Genomic DNA, 24,476 nt, shown 5'->3' on the forward strand with positions numbered 1-24,476 from the left:
AGGGGCTGTGTGTGATGCTCATTCCAGTGTTATGTCCCAGGTACTGAGACCAGGTAATGAAGTACATAGCGCTGAGCTGTATTGGACTGTCTGCACTGTTCAAGCATCACATGGCAAAACTCCCAGGCTGGATTCTCCTCTCCCTTATGCTGGTATAACCACAATGCCTTCAATGGAATTACTCCACAGCCACACTTAAGGGAGAGAGGAATCAAAGCCCCACATGCCTGTCCCAGCCTGAAATGCTGTCACAGGAAAACTTGGGGGCTGGTCTTCTGCTGGTAAGGGCCATTAAATATTGTCCTTCCTCTCTCAGCTGAAGAACTTCATGTTCACATCAACCCTCACCAGATTTTCACCAGAATCAAAATCTCCACCTAACCTCCCAGACTCCCTGACCCAAGGAGATCTGACTCCTTTTCTGGAAGTACTGCCTCCAGCAGGTGGCCACAATAAAATAACTATAAAAAGGTCACTGAGGGTGAAAGTCTATCAGCATTTCTTCCGCTGGTAGCAGCACCCAGGCAAGAGCACCAGCACTATGGATGCACCAACTTTACAAGGTACAACTTCAGAGTGTCCAGCAGGCACACCCCTCCCTGAACATTGCAGGTGGGATTTAAAAATATAAAACTTGCTCTACAAATACCTTGTAAGAAAAATAACCCCATCCTGCAGCCAAGGCCAGCTATATGTTTCAGTCGCTAGAGTGGTTTGGTCCATGGTTTCACTCCACCATACGTGAGTTGCTAAAGGCCCTTCCAGACATGAGGAATCATTCTCATATCCCACTGGCCGTCAGCATGTATTCTACACAAGTGCTGTATATATACAGCGAATGGGAGAGACACAGCATTTAGCCCCATCTTATTTATTGCTCTGATTAGCAATTTTGGCTTTGAAAATCCAGACCCACAAATACGGTGGGTGGGAAATCACAACAATGAGGATGAAAATGCTCCAACGAAATCCTGCTCTGAGCTCAGCCTCCAACAGAGCCCAGGTATTCTCCCTGCCTCAGCTCGGGGTCAGAGTCTGCGTCAGCTTCATGCCCCTTCCCAGACTCCCATTGCTTGTTGGCTGGCAGTAATCACTTGCTAGGTAAGCTCCCTTTAATGCCAGCCAGGGCCCCTTGTTAATTTGTATTGCAGCGTGTGTCGCAGACTGATGTGTAATTAGAACTCCTGAATCCTGTCTCGTGCTGTAATTGCCCTGACAGGGGCCACAGCGTATCCGCTTGTTAATTAGTAAACCACAATATCCCGGGGGCTCACGGAGAGCTGCCTTAATTGTATTTTAGTTGGAACAGAGGGATAATTACCCTTCACTAGCACTGCCACTTTTTAATTCCTTTTAAAAAAAAGAAAAGAAATCAGCTCTTTCTCTTCCTTTTCCCCACTTCCCACCAGCAATGCAACAAGCCAACTTTCCTGAATTAAAAAAAAACTACCAAAAATAAACAAAAAACCAGGCTCAGAAGCCACAGAGTACATAGCTCGGGGGTGTAGTGGGGAACTTGGAGGAGTCTAATGAAACCACAACTTTACAGGTAGAGACCCAGGGTTTGCCAAAGGAGGCAGCACAGGTCCCTCTGTGAACTAACGGGTGTCTTGATTTCTCTTTATATGAGCGAGCGAGAGAGAGATTAAGGAGTTTGCTCTACAGCCTTAGTTAACAGCCAGTTGGCTTTTAGTTCATGCGGTAGAGGCTCATGCACTGAGCTCCAGAGGTCCCAGATTGATCCTGCCCGCCAACGACTGGGGTCTGTCGGCGTTACAAGTGCTCCAGTTTGCCGTTGAAATGCAGCTGAAGTAAGAGGTACAAGTTGTATCTACAAAAGAGAAGATACCCTTTTGAAAATAAATGTCCCCCTGTATCTAGCTGTGTATATGACTATGGCTGTTTGTATACTGCTCCTTTAAATTTCTAATATGTACATTCCTTGTGTGCAGTGCCCTGCAGCCATTTTGTTCCAAAACTCAATACAGACTGTTATAACAAAGTCTCACACACACACTGTGCTCTCACACTCTCTCATGAAGACTTCTTTCTTGTTTTGTTGTTCTCTTGATCTGAAAGAAAGGTCATTCTAGCTGAAAGTATCTGTCTGAGATACAACAGGTTCTTTTACAGCCTTTGATGACACAAGTTCAATTTCCAAAAATCCCAAAGACATTTGATAAATACACTATTATTATTTATTATTTGTATCACCATAGCCCCAGCCATTGAGCTAGGCACTGTATAAATACAGCATGAAAAGACAGTCCCTGCCCCAAAGAGCTGACTACAATAGCAAGAAACTGTTGGGGTTGCTCCAAGATCTCTTCCACTCAGTTCTCCAAGAACTTAGTTTGACTCCAATCTTGTCACTCAGATTTTTTTACTTGGCATACAGCAAAACTATGTGGAGTTGATCAGACTCAAGCATGGGAGGCGGGGATATATAACACATCCAAAGTTATTCAGCAAAAAACCTTTCCTTATATACATTTTTACCAACATTAATAACACATGCATCCTACCTATATATTGCATGACATGCTTCGGGATTGGCTTGGTTACTTTGCAGGAACCAATTCCTGTGCAGCATACTCTGACTATGCATGTCATACTCTTTACCTCATCTTACATTCCAGGATTATTTTGTCTATTGTAAATGGCACCAGGGTGTTCCCACTTATATCAGCTAGTACAGACACTCTGTCTCTAGCCTACCGCTCCATACCTTCCCAGTCATGCCCAACAAGAAATGAGGCAAGTCACCTATGGCAAATTACTTATGCCCAGGCTTACAGAAATGTAGGAAGCAGGACTCCTGGTTTCTGTCTCAGTTCTGCCACTGGCTTGCTATGCACCTTTGAGGCGAGTCACTTCATTTCAGGTTTCCCTTTCTGCAAATCTACCTGTTGTGGGGAGGGGGCAATAGTGGTTTTTTGAGACTTCTTAATCTTAACAAAGTGCTTTGAGATCCTTGGATGCAAAAGGCCATGGAAATGCAAAGCAGGATTATGGCAGGTGTAAGTGTGATGGCTGCCATCTTGGCATCCACCAGGGACTGAACTAAGGAGTTGCAAAGCTAAAATCATGAGCCTGAGCTCAAGGACCATTTCCTCTGTAGAAGACTCTCATCCTCAGAGGATCAGGACAATATGCACAGAACAGTGGGTTACAAATGCAGCAGCCAACACCATGTGAGTCAAGGCTATTGCTCCATCAAGAACTAGGAAGGATGAACCCACTACCTTGAAGTGACTGTCATGCGGAACAAAGCTGCCACACCTATGGCACAATGCATCATCCAAAATCACAGTCTGAGAATGTCATGGCCATGACATTTGTTATGTCCTATACCTACCCTAGTTTGCAGAAGGGTGGAAACATCCTATTGAAACAGGAGCCTGTATTAACCCTGGATTTCCCTTTAGACTCAGTGCAGTGCAGTTCACCTTGGCAACTCCTCCCCTGTGGCATTACTTGTAAAGAAGGGTCTGGATGATGTACAACACAGCAATGGTAGGACTACTGCAGCCAGAGAAGAAGTCCAGCTTTGCAGCTGTCACTCTGAAGTAGAAGTTGGTTGGAAAATTTTGTTGAAAACGTTTCAATTAAAAACAAAATGTTTCAATGGTTGTTAGTTTCTTTATAGCATTTTCCAACCAGCTCTTCTCCAGAATATCCACCAAACTTGGCTGGGATGGGAAAAGGAGGCTGTTGAGGTTGGGGGTTCAAGACCAACTGATTAGCCCAAAGACATCATTCCCTCTCCAGAGAGAGGAACTCAGCACTCCAGAACACAACCGACAGGGGAAGGGCCTTGTGTTACACTATTGCAGTGTTGCCAATTGGTCCAGGACCTGGAAAGAAGGTTTTAGCTGGAAACACTGTACAGTTCACTCTTTCACATTCAATAGTAGCTCATTCTGCATCACTCCAATAAGACCATACAACTATCTTCCCATCCATCAACACTGCTTACTCCTGAAGTTCAGAAGCCACTATATACAACATCTGATAAACATAAGAATGGCCATACTAGGTCAGACAAATGTTCCATCTCGCCCAGTATCCTGTCTTCCAACAGTGACTGGTGCCAAATGCTTCAGAGGAAATGAACACAACAGGGCAATTTTGAGAAATCCATCCCGTCATCCAGTCCCAGCTTCTGGCAGTCAACAGTTCAGGGACACCCAGAGCATGGGGTTGTGTCCCTGACCATCTTGGCTAATAACCATTGATGGATCTATTCCCCAGGAACTTAGGCAATTCTTTTTGAACCCAGTTATACTTTTGGCCCTCTCAACATCCCCTAGCAATGAGTTCTAAAGGTAGTCTGTGCATTGTGTAAACAAGTACTTCCTTTTGTTTGTTTTAAACCTGCCATCTATTAATTTCATTGAGTGACCCCTGGTTCTAGTGTTATGTGAAGGGGTAAATAACACTTTCTTATTCACTTTCTCCACAATTCATGATTTTATAGACAAATATCATATCCCCCCTTAATCTTCTCTTTTCCAAGATAAACAGTTCCAGTCTTTTTAATCTGTCCTCATATGGAAGCTGCTCCATAGCCCTAATCATTTTTGTTTCCCTTCTCTGTACTTTTTCCAGTTCTAATATATCTTTTTTGAGACGGGATGACCAGAACTGCATGCAGTATTCAAGGTGTGGGAGTACTCTGGATTTATAGATTGACATTATGATACTTTCTGTTTTATTATCTAGCCCTTTCCTAATGGTTCCTAACATTCGGTTAGCTTTTTTGACTGCTAATTTACAGCTAATTTAGACACCATCCTTTTTATGTATAGTTGGGATTATGTTTTCCAATGTGTATTATTTTGCATTTATTGGATTTCATCTGCCATTTTGTTGCCCAGTCACCCAGTTTTGTGAGATCTCTTTGTAACTCTTCACAGTCAGCTTTGTACTTAACTATCTTGAGTAATTTTGCATCTTCTGCAAACTTTGCCACTGTAAATATTTGTGAATATGTTGCACAGCACTGGTCCCACTACAGATCCTTGGGAGACCCTGCTATTTAGCTCTCTCCACTGTGAAAATGGACCATTTATTCCCATCCTTTGCTTCCTATCTTTTAAACACTTACTGAGCCATGAGACAATCCTCTCTCTTATCCTATGACTGCTTATTTTGCTGAAGAGTCTTTGGTGAGGACGTTGTCAAAGGCTTTCTGAAAGTCAAAGTACACTATATCCACTGGATCACCCTTGTCTACTTGTTTGTTGACCCTCTCAAAGAATTCTAATAGATTGGTGAGGCATGATTTCCTTTTACAAAATACGTGTTGACTCTCCACCAACATATCGTGTTCATCTATGTGTCAAAAAATTCTGTTCTTTACTATAGTTTCAATCAATTTGCCTCGTACTGAAGTTAGGCTTATCAACCTGCAATTGCAAAAATCACTTCTGGAGCCATTTTTTTAAAAAAATGGTTTTACATTAGCTATCCTCCAGTCATCTGATAGAGAAGCTGATTTAAACAATAGGTTACATGCTACAGTTAGTAATTCTATTTCATATTTGAGTTCCTTCAGAACTCTAGGGTGACTTATTGCTGTTTAAATTATCAATTTGTTCCAAAACCTCCTCTACTGACACTTCTCTCTTGGACAGTTCCTCAAATTTGCCACCTAAAAAGAATCAGTCAGGTGTGGGAATCTTCTCACATCCTTGGCAGTGAAGATCCATGCAGAAAATGTATTTAGCTTCTCCACAACTGCCTTGTCTTGACTGACTGCTGCTTCAGCACCTTGATCATCCAGTGGCCCTACTGATTGTTTGGCAGGCTTTCTGCTTCTGATGCATTTTAAAAAAAATTGCTGTTAGTTTTTGTCTTTTGCTAGTTGCTCTTCAAATTCTTTTGTGGCCTGCCTAATTCTACTTTTACACTTGACTCAGCAGAGTTGTGTTCCTTTCCAGTTTGCTCATTCAGATTTGACTTGCAATTTTTAAAGGCTCTTGGGGGAACAATGTGTCTCATGAGGATAGTTTTTGAAATTATTTAAATAATGAGCCTTGCTCTCAACTGGGCTGAGCTATGGGATGTCACAGGGAGGCCACTCCTGGGAACAGTCTGAATGAAAAGCTTCCAAGTGTTGGCAAGAGCAAAGAAGTTAAACAAAAAGCTTTAAGAAATAGTTCCAACACCTCTGATGGAAATTCAAAAACCTCAGAGGCTCCTCCCACCAGGTATTGCATGAATGGGCTGAAACAACAAACTGACATTGCGGGTCCTGGAGCACATGAGAACTGGCTTTAATGGCAGAGTAGCCATGGAATCAGAGGATGTGACTACTGTATGTTTCAAAGGTTGGAGCAATCATAGCATCTCAACAGCCATGATAGCACCAGCTGCAGGTAGTCACTGAAGCCCTCTGTGTGAAATTGAGGGCACCTGGGGAGTGAGGAAAAGGTGGCTGGACACAACCAGGATGCTAACAATGAATGTCACAGTGCCACTCACTGTAATTAGAATCCAGGATGGAGTTTATAGCTGAATAACCACAACGACTTTGCACAAATTAGACATTATACTGCAGGTTAATTAGATTTGTTACTGCTGACTTGATTAGCCCAGCTCTGTGATCTGCTGTGAGAAGTGGACGGGGGCCCCTTGAAGCTAACAGGCTCTTTCACTTGTAGATTTGGATAGTTAAACATCTGACTGGGAAAATGCTGCAGTGCGTCTGCACGTGAGGGAAAATGGCCACGTGTATACCCTCGGAAGTGCCCACTCTCCATTGCTCGGAGGGAGGTGGGCAATCCAAGCTTCCCTCTTACAGCCCAGAGTGTCAGCCTGGATTCACACTGTGGATATTTCATGTGATGGTCTCTTAACGATGTTTTTTAAAGGGAAATGTAACATTTAATTGACCTGCATGGAGCTGGGTGAACACAGAAGGAAAAACAAAATCTGAAAATGTCCGTTCAGATTTTTAAACCAATTTACTTTGACTGTGTCAGGGCCTGTTTTGTGTTTGCTAGACAATTATGTGGCTAATGAGAACATTCTCAGTTACATTAGACAGGATTAGAAAAGTAGAGATACAGACCCTCATGCTTCGATGCATAAGCCAGGCACTATCTAATGGGGTTAGGAAGCCATGTTATTCCATATTTGTCCACTGTGGGGTTTCTTGCATCTTCCTCTGAAGCAGATGGGCTGGCAACTGTTAGACCAGCTGCTAGGCTAGATGGACCCTTGGTATGGCAATTCCTGTGCTCATGATAAATGAATGAGGTTATCAGCAAGAAGAGGCAATTTTAAGCATATATTGGAGAATGGTTGTGGGAAGTGAGTTTTGAATTTGTGATCACAAATGTTCTCACAGGAAACCTGGCTCCATGAATCTCATTAATCCAATCAAGGAACAGAAACAAACCATATGACCAAGCATGTCCTGTTGGAACCACGCAACACAGCTCAGATTCTGAACACTCACTATGAACAGCTGGCACAGAATCTACAGACTTAGAACTACACATTTCAGTTGTTCAGCAGATCATCTGAAATAATGAATACATCTGAGAAAACTAGGTTGCTCACAGACCATTTGCAAACAAAAGGAGAGGTGGTGAAATCTGAATCAGCTTCTCAATGAGAATTATAAACTAAGCTCTTGTCTCATTCTACACTAGTTTATATGAAAGAGATTAAACTCAGGATGGTCCATTCCTATGCAATAGCTGTGAAAAGGGAAGTTCCTAACCTGACAAGTGTAATCAAATAAAGAGGATGTACAATTAGTAAGAACCCTAATCTACATCTGCTTCTGTATTTCATAGCTTACTTTCTTTGTACCCTACCTCACAGCCCCACACCCTAACCTACCACAACGGCCAATATAACCCTATCCCTTCCCATCCTTTCCAACCCAACCTCACTAGCTGGTTAGTAGCTGGAAGGTTAGCCTTCATTAACGTTGTACTTGTGTGTAATCTAAGCTCTCTAGTCAAAGGGTATGTCTACACTGCAGCTTGAGGTGTAATTTCCAAATCGGGTAGCCATACCTGCTCTAGCTTTGATGGAGCTAGTGCACTAAAAATAGCAGTGTAGCTGTGGCAGTGCAGGCAGCGGGATGGGCGAGCCATCCAATAACTTAGATGGGATTGTACTTGAGCAGCTAACCCCTCCCACTGCTTGTGCTGGCCTGCCTATACTACTAGCACATGTACATCTACCCAAGCTGGAAATTTCGCCTCCAGCTGCAATGAAGATGTACCCAAAGACAGAGGGGTTCAGTGCAATATGAACAAACAGGTGCGGGCCACAGCCAAAATAGATGCATTGTGCTACAGGGAGAGCTTGTTTTCCAGGTCATCCAGGCAGAGACAGACACCAGCAGTTAAAATTGCCTTATGATATCTTCTCCCAGCCGTCTTTCCATCTCTCCATCCGGTCTCCAGTCAGCTGTTCAGCCATGCATCAGCTCTCAAATCAGTCAGCCATCCAGCCTCTTCCTTTAGCAATGGGAGTCTGTTTCCAGTGCTCTCTGCAGGTGTCATAAGTCATGTTCAATGAATTCGTACAACCTGCTTGCAAGATCCCTCTCTCTCTCTCTGTCTTGAGAGCAGCTAGCATTCTCAGTTAGTAACTGGAGAGATTTCACATGCCCTCCTCAAACCCACTTCTTCCTGCATTCTCCCCAGCAATGATTCCCCTGCCAAACATCTGCATTCTAAGCTAAGAACAACATAAGAGAGTTGGATCCAGCAACCAGTATAAAAACAGGCAACTTCATAACAGCGCTGGGCACATAATGGATTTTCTGGTTTGCTGGCAGTTCAGACAATTGTGATGGGGGGCAGAACTATTTTGGGTCAAACTGAAAACAAAATTGTTTTGAAATTTTCAGTGAATCCAAAAGTAAAAAAAACAAAAAAATTAAAACATACACATTTGGGGTTGAAAGAAACATTTTGTTTTGAGTTTGGCCATTCTAAAACATTTTTGATTTTTTAAAAATAAGAAGGCATTTCAAACCAAACACCTTGAATGTTAAATTTCTGAAAAAAGTCAAACAGGTTCAGTTTTGACATTTTTGAAAAGAGGGGTTTTTTTGAGGGGTGGAAAGGGTTCAGCCAAAACAATTTAGCAAAATTGACATGAAATTTACAAAACATTTGGTGTCACCGAATTTGCATTTTTTGCCCCCCAAAAAACAACCCCCAAAAATGTGCCCAGCTCTACTGCAGAGGCTGGCTTTTCTGATTCTCCTCCTTTTCCTGTTGTCATCTCTCCCTGCACCATGTCATCTCAAACCTAGGCTGTCAGCTCCCCAGGGGAGATGCTATGTCTTTGTTCTTTCCCTACAGCATCATGCACGCTTATAGGAAGTGGAGGGCAGGAACAGTCCTGTATCCTGACTTCAGGAGAAACACACAGGGCTTCTGCTAATTGTATTGTAAATTGTGACTACATCATGCAAGGGAGAGTGAGCAGAAAGTGGCAGGCATGACAAAACCATTTTCAAAAGGGTCCTCTGACTTTAAGGATCTCACTTTTTGAGTGCTCAATTTGAGACAATTTGGGCCTAATTTTCAGAGTTGCTCAGCACCCACTGCACCTCTTGATATCAGTAGCTCTGAGAGTCAGGCCCCAGCACCTCAAATTGGGCACCCAAAGTCAGTGGCCACATGGGAAATTTGGTTGTAAGTGACTATACGCTATACACGGGAAGTCTACACACAAAGCAAGAGTGGGTTTTTGACCTGCCTAAAGAAAAGCAACTCTAGGGCCTTTTCTGTGCAAGGCTTTTCTCCCTAAAACTTCCTTCCCTTCTTACCCCAGTATAACTTCACTAGTAGTAGCAGTGGTGGGAGTCTTATAAATATAGACAAGATGCCACCAACCACTGCCATTTTAACCACTATGTCATCTGGAGCTGCTCTGAGCAGGCTTAGGTGACTCAGTGATTAAAACATTCATGGATGGATGGCCAAGCACTCCCTCTACAGTTACTGGCAGTGGAGCTGTATTGCTGGTAGCAACCGGAAAGCGTGGAGTAAAAGTGGCTGTTCAGTGGGTTACACATTCTCTTCCCTCTGCAACAGATCCACACAGGACAAGTCTATTCCAGCCCCCAACTACAAAGCCCAGCTCTTTAACACACTTTAGCTTTAGAGACTCATGCTTTTCGCCCTGGAGAGGACAATTCCCAGTATCAGCTACGATACAGTCATAGCACAGACACGGCTCCAGTTCACACTTATCAGCTCCAAAACTCTCTATATAGGTTCACGGCCCCCCCACTAACTAGCACATCTGCATCTAGCAGAACTGCTCCCCGGGCAGGGTTTCTGAAGCTGGATTCTCTTCTGGCCAAGCCAGCCTGGTTCAAAGCACAGTCTGAAGTGGGCAAGTTTGAAACAAAAAAGAGAAAGGGAAGCAGAAAAAGGAGGCTGCAGCTGCTAGGGCAGAGTGTGCCCCTCCATCACGCCTGCCCTCGGTTTATGAAAGGGAGGAAAATCAAACCTTTGCCCACCATAGCTGAGGACAGGAGGCATTTCAGGCTTGCCCCCATTAAGAGACAGAGGGTTTTCAGATGGGGTTTCAGGCTGAGGGTTAAGGCTAATGATACTTTTGATGAGACGTGGCCTTGTCCTTTTCCCTGAGCCACACTGCTTTATGTATGTTTTAAGGTGGGGTGAATTGAAGGAATTTGTACCCCATTGGTCTCAGCTGCTAACACTAATGTGAGTGCAATCTAAATCAGTTCCAGTGCATCAGCTTTGGAAGCTACTTGTGTGTTCTCAGACATTGCTATGCTCCTGAGTGACAAACGCAGGCTTCTTGAGAACCAAGTTAGCCTCAGTGACAAAAACAGAGGGCTGATGTTAAAAAATGAAATGTGCTGCAGGCTGGAGTGGGTTACTCCTGGCAGCAAAAAGTCCTAAGTCATATTTCTCACTTCCCTCTCCTGAAATTCACTAGGGAGCAGGTGTGGAATTACAGCTCAGCATTATTGGGGTGAGGTGGGGTGGGGAGATGCTACGTGCTATATGACAAAAATACAATTACCAAAGAGAGGCTGTAGTCTTGTGAATTAAAATCACAAATGGGTGTGGCTTCCTCCAACAGGGGAGGCCTATCACATGGACAAAGTCTTAGAGCCCTGGACTGAGAGACAGGAGGTTTCTGCATTCTAGTCTAACTCCGCGTGTGAGATCCTCAGGCAAGTAGTTTCACCTTGGTCACCAGATCAGTGGAGAAACTGAGTAATAACCAGAAACTCCACATAAGATGCAGCAACACCTGAGCTGAAGATTTCCCATGGAGAGAAATAACACAGGTGGAGCATGGTACAAGAACAGGGATCAGCAGTACCTGAAGATTTAACTGACAGCTATATGGAACGGGGAGGATGTGCCTCTCTTGGGATTAGAACCCGCAACCCTTGGATTTTAAAATAGCATCAACATTAGCTATCAACAACTGGTTACTACTAGGCATATACACAGCTTCTAGTATTGTTTCTCACAGCCTTTAATGTATAAGGGAGCCATTAATGGAACTGAAATAACATACATGAGCTGGGGAAAACACCATACCTCATGTTACTTTGGTCCCATAAGTGGATCCCTGTGGCAAAAATAAACCAGTAGAAAACAGAAGTAAAGAACAATTCAAGAAGTTTGTGTTTGCTCAGGATCTTGCTACTAACAGCAAGGAGGGCGACAGCAGGTTACCACCCCATCTCAGGCAGAGCTGATGTTCTGCGAGAAGTCAGAGGTCGATTTCCTGACATCCCTTCTAGAAACACAACCCCAAGCATGGCTCTGCCCAGCTCCAGCCACTCCGGGAGTGGTATTTGTATTCGGTTGTCATTGTGACTTCACCCCTCTGATCCTGACCCCAGCTCCTGTGTGGAAGAGCTGCTCACCACCAATAGGCCCTTCTCCCTAAGTCCCTGCAACAATTGGTGATCTGCCTGAAGTCCGGAGGGGGGACTGAGCACAGAGGAAACCATATGTACTAAATAGAGAGCTCCCCTCATCAGCCTGTGGCTCTGTGCTCTAGCCTTGGGCTTCAAGGTACAGAGTGAGGAGCACTGACTATTAGAATTATCAAAGGTTATCCTGGGTGGGGTTTGTGTGGCCTAATTTGAGTGGATTCCAAATACAGCCCTAGTTTCTGTGAGAAGATGACACTTGTGCAGAGGGGTCTCTCTTGAGAGCAAGCAGCCTAAGCCCATCTCCAGATGACTAATTCAGGCAGTAACTGAAGGGGAAATGAACAGCAGAATGCTCTGGAACACCGAGAAGTCAGGCTCTCCATCTTGGCTTCCTTCAGGGAAATGTCTTAATTAAGAGTCTGTCTTGCAAGGAGAGATCATTTTAATCTTAGAGATTAAACATTTCTTCTTGAAATAGCAGCAAGGGAGAAGTTTTCCCCATGCCATCTTCTCCTCTCTGGATCAATTTAGCCAGTTGCAGAAATGAAGGACAGAGAGAGACTGGACAAGATTCCACCCCTCTTACCTCCACACGAGTTCTGCTAGCACACCTGAGTCCTGGGCCCTAAAGAACTCTGTGGTCCTGACCTGCAGCCCCCCATCATTCCAGTCCTGGGCTCCCAGGCAGCTCTGCTGATGGTCCTCAATCTTGACCCACAATGCACCCTACTGTTCCGGTCCTCCTCTTGCTCCCTGCACTTCAGTCCTGACATGTGGTACCCCCTGCAAGGACTCGGTGCATTAGTCACAGCAAATAATTTATTCAGCACATATTGCCCCTTTCTCTGTTTGTTCAGGCTTTGATTTGGATGACTGTGTTCGCTGCATGTATTTGCATAATGGTTTGAGATAACTCAGGTCAGCCTGTTGTTTGCTCTTAACTGTATCTTCCATGATTGGTGCCTGGGGTATTTGCAGTGTGTCACTTCCCTGCTCTCTGAGTGGGGGCCGGCCCACCCACAATCTTCACAAAGGCTTCTGGTGCAAATACAGTCGAACTAGTGTTCACTTCCCTTTCTGCACACAGCTTTGTTGACTAGCATTTGCTCATAAGAACTTTCCTGGAGAATGAACATATGGGGTTGGGAATCCCAAAGCCAACTCAGTCTTTTCTGTGACTGATTGTTTGACTGTCACTTGCTATAGCCTTCACCCAGCCGTGTCCCCTGCAGTTGCAGGCCTAGCCTTTCCCAAGCTGACACTCACCACTGTAGATGAAAGGCCAATGCCCTTCCATCTGCTATATGCCACAGCCTCCATTAGCACTGTTCCTGTGGGGGCTAGAGTTGGCAGTGTGGGCTCCCTTTTTAAGGGGCTGAATGCCGAGCTTCCATACTGCTTCCAGCCAATCTCAGCCCTAGGAATTAGGAGTTTAAAATCATCTCTCTTCCCTGCCCCCATGACTAGATTTGCTGCGCCAGCCCCTTGCACTGTCTTGCACTGGGCTGGTTTTCTGTTACTGGAGGTCAGTTGTTGCTGCAGGGTCAGGGTTGGCCTCTGCCTCCCACAGCTTCACTAGGCCCATGCTGTGCTGCAGCCCACAGTGACAGTCTATCCCATAACAGCCTCACTGCACTAAGTGCCACAACTGTTTCTCTTGCAAGTTCTCACATCAGGAAGAAGAGGCTGGCATGGAGCAGTGTGCGCTGGAGGGGAGGGGTACAGCGAAGGACCATTGTACCTGTTGCTTTTGCTTTGAAAGCATCTAGAGCATTGAAAAACCCAGCCCCTTCCCCACGGCCTTGACACGCACAGCTGTTCCCTTAGAAATAGCTGTTGCCATGGTTTTTCCAAAGAAAACACTTCCCCCCCCCACCCCACCGCCTTAACCTTGTGACAGCAGCGATGACGTGGCTTCTTTGGAAAGGCCACTTCATGTAACTATGGTAACAATTAGCTCTCTATTTTACCTCAGGGGTTGTGTTAACTAGACAGACACAGATTTGTTCTCCCAGGGGCCAGGTGCTTCCCTTCCTGACCATGTGTCCAGAGCACTGCTGCTGCCCTGCAGGGAGGAGGTCACCTCTAGCACCCTCGAGGGCCTTGCCTGGGGGAGGGGAGGGGACTCCTCTCCAGTCCAATAAGAAAATTTACTTACAGGACAGAGGTTGGAGGAGGGGGAGCAAAGCCAACCCACAAGGCTTCCCCCAAAACAATAACTGTCCCGTCCCCCCCATCTCCGTCATGCCTCCCTTCACATTAAGTTGCAAGGAGAAGCAAGTCCAAAAGGGGATTGGGAAAATGGTAGGCAATGGGTCCACCCACACCCAAACGGCTCCTGAGCCAATTCCCTAGCCCTGGCAGTTGTCCCAAGGATGGTCAGATTTCTTGGGTCCTCTGGGCTGCAGGAATTAAGCCCTGCTGTCCTGACATGGTTTTGCTGGGAGTTATGGCACAGTCTAGTCCAGCAAATGGCTGTTCTCCTCTCACTCTACTGAAGCCTCAAAAATGGGACAATAGGCCAGAGGACGGACCTGAGGGTAAAACCCAGTAATGCAAGGAATGTTGCTTGTACCCATTAATAGTCCAGCAGTGAAGGAGAAAAGCAGCTGGCTTAAAATGTGGCTCTAGTCTGAAAAGAGACTGTAAAAATGGCACCTTCTTACTCAACAAATCTGCTGCTTGGGTGTAACGGAGTCATAGCTGCTCACTGCAGTGACTAAAATAAGCACTGAATGGCTTTTTATTCCTCTCAGCCTTGCAAAGCCCACTCATTTCTGGGAGAGGGAGCTGGATTTGGTCCGACCTCGAGCATCATTAATACAACTGTTCACTTAGTTCCAGTTCTGCTCTCAGTTACACTCTCTGCAATCCACCAGACTCTTTATTACTGGGGAGGATGATGCGAGATCCAGAAGGAGCCCAGCTTGTCTATCAGCACCCAGGCTGGGCGTGTGCACCAGCAGTTAGAAAAATCTTTCTTTTACTTTTCATGAGAGCCAATGTGATATGGGATCAATGAGAAACCAGACATGAGAGAAGCCCACAATGCCATTCTTACAGAGTTGCTTTAATATTCAGTGGGGATCTTTCTTTTTTATTGCATGAGCAAGTCAGCCATGTTCTTTCGAGACTCCATTCGCAACTGTCAAGGACCATCTCCAGATTTCTCTCCTCTGAGCATTAATGTTGTAAAGGATCATCAATAAACTCTAGAATGCAACATATCACTGCATAACTAGGAGCAGGCCGCAATGCAGGCCACTTTGAAATGGATCAGATCCCTAGGGGAGGGTAGCACTAATTCCTGCCAAGAGAATGTGGGGAGCACCCTGCCTGGTTAAACCTCAGAAAGTCCTGCTTTGTGGAGGTGGGGGTCATGTCACAATGTCCAGGACACCCGATCATTGTATCATTTTGGGTGGGGGATGGGGAGGAGAAAGAAGCCTAATCCTATGTATGAAGTTTCTCATCCTTTCAGTTTGGTGAATCTACTTCTCAGATGTCAGTTTACACCAATGTGAGAGTCCCAGTAGCAGATCTGGCTCTGGAACAGCAGAATCATTGAGATGACGGGACAGCATCAGTTTACTTAAAGGACCAAACTAGCGATCAGTTGTAGGGCTGAGGGAAAACCTCCTTCCCAGAAGAATGGGGCATGTAGATTTTTGGAGGGGAACACGGGAGATATTCAGGTGTGGATGTGCAATGTGTATAGAGTTAATGCAAGGTGTGCACTAAACTCTGTCACAGTTCAGGCTTCAGGAGGCAGATTCTGGCCTCTGATCCCTGCCCACAGTTTCCTTGACTTCAGTGGGACTCCCATGGACTGGCCCATGAAGACTTAATATGGGAGGGCAGGCCACCCACTCCCCAATCAAAGGTTCAGTCCCTGCTCTAATTTCCTCTCCTCCCTCCTATGGAAGAGTGGATCTTCCCAATAGCAGCTGTCAAGGCACTGCAGCAAGCAAGCCTCACAGCGGGTGGGTGGAGAAGAGTGACAGAGTCTGAGAGGGCAGGCGGGGGCGTGTGCAGTGGTGTGTGTGCACAAGCGACAGAACATGCTACAACTGACAACATGAGTCAGCTACAGAGCCAAGGAGCAGAAAGGCCCAAGGAAGGCAAAGGCTGGAGCTAGACTTGTGTTCTCAAGTCTGAGGGAAGTAGCCTTCACACACCCTTGTGAAGGGGAGGAGAACCCAGGACACCAAAGGCATTCTGAGCAGCTGGAGGGTCCAGCTCTGACAGCCTCTCAAATATTCCACATTGAGGGGGTGGGGAACAAGTCCAATCTCATTCACAGGCCCCATTGGCTCGTGGGATGGATAAGGAGCATGCAGATTATTTCCCCATCACGCACAATCCCACTGAAGTTCTGAATGGAGTTAGAATGGGTAATTGTTTATATTTATGGGTGGCCTAGAAGCTGCACACAGCCCAAGCTGGGCTACTTTCATTGTTTAGCTAAGGCCTGGTCTACCCTAGAAAGTTAGGTCAGCAAAACTACATTGGTCAGGGGTGTGAAAAGCCCACACCCCTGTGCAGCATAGTTACACTGACCTAAATCCCCACGCAGATAGCACTAGGTCGACAGAAGAATTCAACTGTTGACCTACCTACCACCTCTCAGGGAGTTGGATTACCTAGCCTGATGGGAAAACCCCTCCTGTCCATATAGGTAGTGTCTACATGGAAGCACACAGTGGTGCAGCTCTGTAACTGTAGCATTTTAAGCGTAGACAAGCCCTAAGGCAAGGAATGCAGCCTTGGTGGAAGGAGGGGAGGGAAGCAGGAGGGAGGGAAGAAATGGGGTGTATGCTCAACACAGCTAGATCTTAACAGCACCCTCAGCAGGCAACAGGAAAAAAGCCCCAAGTCCTTATTGTGAGTGCAGGGACTGAGTCTGAGCTCCCATCCACCCTGGGGGAAGCAGGGTTTATGCAGAGCACTGCCCACTCTCAGAGACATAGCCCCAGTCACTTAGGAGGGGTTCATCATGTGGCCTAGGAGGAAGGTGATGCTGCATTAGAGTAGGTGACTGTCTGGTTTGAATCCTGCACTCTGTTTCATTCTTTGCAGAACTGCCTGGACCCTTTCTTGCAGCTCCTCTCAGAGGGGCACTTGGGCAGTCTAGCCAGAGAAGGACGGTGATTGTGTGGTTTAGGCAACAGACAGAGACTTGGGAGAGCTGGATTTAAGTTCTGGCTCAGCCACAAAGTCCCTATGTGACCTTGGGAAATTCACAGTCTCTCTGCATCCCAGGTCCCCCTCTGGACAATGGAGATCACAACAGTTCCCTGCCTCCCAGAGGTGTTTGAAAAGTACATCTATTGATGTGTGTGTGAGGTGCTCAGATGCTGCAGTGCTGGGGGCTATAGAAATACCTAGACAGAGAGAACCGCTCTAGCCTTCCCAGTTCTTCACCCTGCTCCCCTACTGGCTAGCCAAAACACAGCTACTGTAAGGATCAGCCACACTCGGAATGAAAAAAGTGAGAGTAAGACAGCCAGAGAGCAGAGGGTGAGCACCCCCCAGCAATAATCAGAAATCCAGCCTGGTGTGAAGAGGTAATTATGCCTGGAGCCAGTGAGGGGAAGGGGGAGAGGGAGCCAAGTTCTCCATAGCAACAGGTGTTTGCCACGTAATGGAGCCCTTTCCGTTTGGCCTCAGCAGCAGTCACCCTTATTCACATGGTCATAAATAATTCAATTTTATCATTCACACACATGAATGCTGCAGGCTTGGGCTCCGTGCACCTCCAGCCTCCATCTGTCTGGAGGGGGAAAGGCAAAGCACACACTGATAACAGAGGCAAACATTTGTTTAACATGTATGAGTGTGGCCAGATGGTACATTTGGAACGGGGGAGATGGAAAGGAGCAGCAGAGAAGGGGAAAGGAGAGGAATGAAGTGAACTAGAGGACATCCCCTCTTTAGCTCCAATTTCCATATGGACCCTTAAAAAAATTCCGTGCCATTTCATGTTTTAGCCCGTATTTGCGGTCTTTGTAGTTGGTATTTGGAGACATCTTTAGATTGCCAGGTTAGCAGTTCAGCTGTGCTTCTTCCTGGGTAGTGAGCACAGTCAGAGGAAGCTCTAGCACCTATGGTCATCTCCATCAGTTAATGCAAGAGGTCCTTGCTAATCAGAGGGAGGCTGCTACAGCTCCTAAAATATGTGGGACAATCCTGATTCCAGTAAACTAAGCTTACCCCCAGGACAAGGAAAGAACCCAAATAGATCGGGGGCTAAGACATCACACATGTATGATCATGGAATCGGGCTATTGCACAAAGATGCCAGCAACATGGATAGGCGTGGACTGGGTTTGGGGCACTCTTTGTCTGAAATTGAGTGGTACCACTCCCCTCTCCTTCCTGTCCCGTGAATGGGGGTGGTAAGCTGATGGTCAGGATTTCTAGTGTGTACACAATGCCAGAGTGGATTTGGGGAGCATTAGTTTGCAGAAGGACCAAACTGGTCATCTGTTGTAGGCTTGGGAAAAGCCTCCTAACCAGATGACTAGGGACATGTAGATTTTTAGGGTCAAACCAGGAAATCTTCAGTTCAGATCTGAGCTAAATATCCCTGCGCCAATATTAGTGAGGGGGAGTAAGCAGAAAGCTTTCCTCTCCAGCTGCTTCCTAGAGCCAGAGGATTCCTGGTGTTTACCGCTGTATCCCATGCTGCCTGAGAAGGGAGAACAGCCCCCCTGAAACTGTTGGCTTTGTCAGAAAATAATGAAACTGACAAACAGAAAGACACATTGCAGAACGCCCATTGTTAGTGTAATTAGTGGGCTCTGTGCTGCTCTCTCTTGTGGGTGAAGGGGGGCTGATGAGAGAAAACAATAGAATTAACAGAGTTAATAGGGTGGATTTTAAAGAGACTGCATATTATTCCAGAAGAGACTGTGCATGCTGCACACACACAAGCTGATCTGCCTACTGAAGACACAAAGATGGGTCATTAGCTCCCGGTGGCATCAGTTTCAAAAATCCCCTTGCAAATGCCATGAAATCCAGACCATATCATGCAGGGGCACAAAAGTTGAGATCTCTTGTCCCTCTCCATTAGATCCACATTCAGACAGAATGAGGGTTTTCATTCTTACACATGAATCATACAGACCATGTAGGGGCAGATATCATATACTGTATGCAAGAATTATATCCAGTGTTATGATCAAATAGTGAAGCAATCAGAAGTCTAGAGTTACTCACATAACCTTAACTCTGTCCCCTTGTGCATTAGCTTTTCAATACATTACTATAATTCCATGACTGCATACTATTGTTTCCACAAGATCCCTACCTCATTCACTAGGTGCAAAATTAAGTCCTGATTACTCTTTAGGACAGCACCTAAGTATATATTTATCTTTGAGGTTAAGTATTATCCTGAACTGAGGCCCCATGAATGATAATGATAATGAATATTAAATTATTTTAGATCACGTCGGTTCTATTGTTATGAGGAAGGATGCAAAATGTGCAATTGCTATCTGTCAACCAACTTTTACAATTTTTCCTCTCTAGAAATGAAAATACTTATTTTAAATAAAATAAATGTGTGGGGACAGAGCTACAGGATGCACAAGCAGCCATAGCTCTGACATTTCTGAACTGCATATACTAACTGCAGCTGTAATGCTCTTAATGTAGGGTTTTGTATGGAATTTCCTAGGATTTTTTTTAAAGTGATAAAAATATAAATATTTAGGTATCTAATATTTAAGAAATACAAACAAAACCCCTTTGGATTATCAAGACATGGACAATCACTACTTCAGCTATCTTCCTTGTATGTTGTATCCCTCCCTCTTTGTCTCTTCAGAATGTAAGCTCAAAGCCAATAACTGTGCCTTTCCATGTCAGTACAGACCTGGCACATTATGGGCATGACTGTAATAATTGTATGCCCACAACTGTAGATAACTAGTACTAACCACAGGCAGTTAATTACATTTCCCAAACCACTTCTACTACACTGTTAGTGACAAAGAAAGAGTTAGGTCAGGTTCTAGCAATCCTCCAGCCAAGTGGTTATTACATTCATGGATCTCCACAATCCAATCTAGCACCCGCTATAATTGTCAATGAGAATCTGATGGGGCATTATCTTGCCATGGTATCAGAGCTGTATTCTCTGCTGTTTTGTGCAGCAGAGATTGCAAACACAGTTAAGACCTTCCACAGGTCACCTTGCTAATCTTCCATAGGGTGAGTTACCCAAAAAGGAGCCATCTCAAGAACAACAACAGCTTCCTCAACAAGCTGGACCAACAAACCCTCTGGCAACTGTGGATACACTCATGTTTTATTAGTTCAGTCTTAGATCATATAACGGCGTTAGAATGCACTAACAACATGTACATGAATAAGATGAATCAACATGTTAGCTAGTAAATTATGGCTAGTCTCACTCTCATCATTCCTTGAAGAGGAAAGTCAGCAAGAACTGCCTGCTCTGAACTAGCCCAGGAAGGAAGATCTCATAGGTGATTAGTCCAGTCCTCATCAGGACTCCACAGAGGGCTTACCATTTGACAAGCAACTGATTCAAGCTGGATGACAGTAGCACCAGCACATTATCTAGTATTCCTGATTCTTGGCATACAGGCATTTTGTTACAATTGTAGCTAACAGCAACATACAATCACTCTCCTAGAATTTTTACCTCCTCCAAAGGATTTAACCCTCAAATTTCCCCAGGGAGGGTGTTCTTGGTCTTTCAGTGGGTTCCTAAACACTCACACCCTACTGTCTACTGCCCAACACTCCTGCACACCTTTCTGCTGCACCAGCAGGTAATGCTCAGGTGGCCTCTTGGATTTCCTTTTTGCTCATCGGTCACTACTATCTCAGTTCTCTCTGAGTAGCATAATGGTTAGGCTATTGCACAGGTGATAAGTGTCTTCCAAAGTGTCAGTTGGGAAGGATGGCTCAGTTAATTTCACCATTGGATTCAAAGGCTTCATCCATCACTGTATAGGCTTCCAATAGCAAGCTCCCTTGATATCATTGGGGAAGAGCAAGCAGGCTTTCTGGGGCTTCCTTATTATTGCTTTCAGTGGGGATTATTTTTAGCTCCTTTGTGAGCAATGTGGATGCTCAAATATCTAATCTTTATATAGAAGAGTGTGCAGTTGTTGGTGCTTCTTAGATTGACCTCATTGCCCTTCTCAGCTCTAAATTCAAGCTGGAGTAATGCAGCCACAGAGGCCATTTGAACCTTGTAATCAGTAAGGTGCTGCTGCATCACTGGCTGGAGTCACCCCATCACGTCTCCCCTTACCCTAACCCCCAAACAAACAAACAAAAAATCCACCCAGGGATAAGCCCCCTGGCGTTGATTGTTGGGAGATTTTAACCCAATGTGTGCCAAAACACTTCAGCTCCCCGTGCTGCTGCTGCAAGTGGGAGAAGCAGATGTGCAAACCCAGGAAAGCAGCAGCCTCAGATTCCCACCCAGTGGGAGATTTCCATTTTATGACTTTATTTGCTTTTCTGCTACGTCAAAAAAAAGGAGGGACCAGCCCAAACCCTCAGCACCCTGGACAATTTCAGACATCATTACTTGTCACCTAGGTGACAACACCCCAACATCAGTGTAAGTAAATTCCACCAACAGATTTGTCTGCAGATGAATACTGAAGTGGGGCAGGAGACGAAGTAGAGATGTTTACTTTCTCTGACAAGGGACACACTCCAGGGAGCTGAGATATTTGCTCTGTTGCTTTAGGGGAAAAAATCTGTATATTGGGGATGGGATGTTTGACAGAGTATCTAGTAGCTCATCTATGAATAGCATCCACCCTTTGTGATCTGGGTAGGAAAGGAATTCCGTCCACAAGCAGACTGAGCTAGTCCCAGGGGGCTGACCCAGTGCCCTCCACCAATCCAGACAGACACTGAGGGCCAGATCCTCAGCTCGTGTATACCAGTGCAGCTTCTTTGAGTTGGAGGGACCTACACTCATTTACACCCGTGGAAGATCTGGTTCACTGATGTTCAAACCTGAGCACAAGGTAGCCTGGGGGAAGTGAATTGAAGAGTTTTTAAAACAGTCACATTTATACAGTCAGGAAGGCAGTTCCATATGGCGGGGAAACACACAATCCACAGCTCCTTCCTCGTCTTCTCTTAGCCTCTCCCAAGCCTCAGATCCCATCCCCCCTCATCCAGTCCAAGAGTGACATTTCAATCCTTGGCAAGAATTAACGCAAGGCACTTACCTGCACTGGAGCCTGGCTTCTTCCTTCCCCCCAGAGATGGAAGAATCATGGATGGTAGGGCAGGAGGACTGCAAACCCGGAGAAAGCTGCATCTGCCACCTCACCCCCTTGGCTTTGTGCAGCCTTCTGCCCTTCCTGAGGTGATCATCATGTTTCCTGCCACATGTACCCTGGGCGTCTCATGAGTAGAGGATACCTGGACAGGGCACACCCCCCTCACCCCCCCCCACACACACCATTTCTGCTCCGCACTTAGCACTGGCGCCTGGTAGCTTTGCTTCCAGCAGGCAGCAGCAGCGTCTTCCCCATTTGCACTGAAGCTGCCAGAGACTTTCCAAGCCATCTGGCAACATGCCGGGGCCATGCCCCAAGCCCAGCTCGCTGCCAAGTACAGGTGAGAAAACACCAAGCTCTCTGGCTTTGGCCAGGCATACGGCTGCATTTTGGGCCCCTCTGAATTTGGGAACCCTAGTTTGACTCAATTTAAAAACAGTCCCTGCTACACACCCGTTTATACCCACCACTGGAGCGTCTGCTGCCTCTTGACACCCACATGAGCTTCGACCTGCCCCTAGCTCGTGTTGGGGCTGGAGAGGCAGCAGAATGAAGGGTATTTTCAAAGATCTAAATATGAACGCAAGAGAGAGCTAGGCAGACGTGGCTGGAGCCCCCCTCCAGAGTCCTGCAGACTGCAAGGACAAGGACACTGTCTGTGAAGGCGTCAACCAGAGAGATCAGCAGGGAGCTGTCCGCGGTTGTGGTGCTGCTAGGACGCTGAATAGGTATGGTCTGGGGAAATGCTGTCCACTTTGCTGGTGCTGAAATCGTACTGCAGCCTCCCTCTGGGGCCACGTTTCAGGTGTTACCGGACCCCTCACACATCTGCCCGCCGGAGTTATGGAAACCGGGGGCATTTACTTCTCAGGGTTCTGATGACATCGCCCACCTGACAAATCTCTGGTTACCATTCACCACGCAGCACAAAGGCAGCCAAATCCAGCCTTTCAATTATTAAACCCCAGGATATTACAGGACACATGACCCAGCACATGAAAAGTTCATCAGCTAGGACATCCCATCCTCCCCCCATCAAGAGAGGCTGGGAGAGATTGGAGAAAAACGGTGGCTAGACTGGGTCACTGAAGACAGAAGAATTGGGAAGAGCCAGAACCTCAGCCAGGGAAGTGCTTCTAACCTCCTACCCACCATCCAAACTGCAGCCAACCCTCCATCCTGAACTGTCTCTCGCCTGTTCCCCCACCGTCCCCAATCTACCTCTTTGCTGGGAAATAGCTCCCTTGTGATGGGGGACCCTTGGGAAAAAGACATGCTTTTTGCTGGGCGATGCTCAACAGAGGAGGATTGGACGCATTGATGATGGAGAAGAGCAAACATCAAGCCATTGGGCATGAGTTCCGCTGGCTGCTACCATTTAATAAACAGCAGCGGAGTAATTGAGGGTGGCAGTGACACACAATGAAGCCCCTTTGTTAAATCACAGCCCGCAGTTGTTCTCCAATTCGATTTGCACTAAAGAGAAGTCAAAGCAAAGCGTTTTCTCCTCTTGTAAGGGGGAGGGGGAAGCTAAGGGAGAGAGAGAGATCCTCGGAGATATTAGATTAAAGCCCAATAATACAATCAAGAGTTTGCTGAATTAAATTATTAGCATTCAACAAGTCCCGCAAAAGGGTAATTGCCATTTTCCAGGAGAGGATGCTAGGATGTCATTAATTGCACCGATCCCCGGGACGGGAAGGGAAGCCGGGACTGGAAAGCGAAATGAAAGGCGGGCGGAACCGCTTGTCGCAGGGAAAGGGGAGCTATTTAGGTTCTTGGTTAACAAGGGGGAAGCTAGCAGCTGCAGAGTCCCGGGGCAGTTTCACGGGGTGGGGTCTTTACAAGACCAGACTGGTTGTATGCGTGGACGCTCAGCCCGATGGAGGGAGTGGGGGACATGGAAGTGCGAGAGAGGGAGGAACACAGTAGCTAGAAGGGAAGGAGAGGCAGGCGTGGAGGGAGAAGGAGAGCAGGTGAAGAAGCGGATGCAGCTAGCAGCGTCCCCCGCTGCCAAGATTTGCTCTGGGACAGGGAAGTCCTGGCTCGGGGAAGGGCTGCTAGGAACCCGCCAGAGCTGCCTCGCCCCGATTGCTCCCGAGGCGGGTTTGCAGGGTCCGTGGCAGCCGGCGGGGTCGGGCACTGCTCTCGGGAGGACTAGCGCCAGAGTCTCTCTCCGTTCCCCTCCTACTTCCCCGAGCGCCTTCGCTCAGGCTGCAGCCACCCGCACACGCGTGTTGGCCGCTCCCCTAAAGCCGGGGGCC

At 46.3% G+C, this 24,476-nt stretch overlaps 1 protein-coding gene across 4 annotated transcripts in view; it reads right to left on the reverse strand.

Annotated features, from left to right (window-relative positions):
* The window catches only part of LOC140895043 (interferon-stimulated gene 20 kDa protein), an 88,955-nt gene that overhangs the window by 40,983 nt on the left and 23,496 nt on the right, over positions 1–24,476 (reverse strand). Inside the window, exon 4 of one of the 4 annotated variants that reach the window (XR_012154051.1) lies at positions 8,162–8,518. The exons of the other annotated variants lie outside the window; for them this stretch is intronic. The gene's annotated coding sequence lies outside the window, so the exon portion shown is untranslated. Of the gene's footprint in view, positions 1–8,161; positions 8,519–24,476 lie in introns of those variants that run through there. 4 annotated transcript variants of the gene reach the window in all.

Source organism: Lepidochelys kempii, chromosome 10 (assembly GCF_965140285.1).
Source record: "Lepidochelys kempii isolate rLepKem1 chromosome 10, rLepKem1.hap1, whole genome shotgun sequence".
In the NCBI taxonomy this organism is placed as follows: Eukaryota; Metazoa; Chordata; order Testudines; family Cheloniidae; genus Lepidochelys; species Lepidochelys kempii.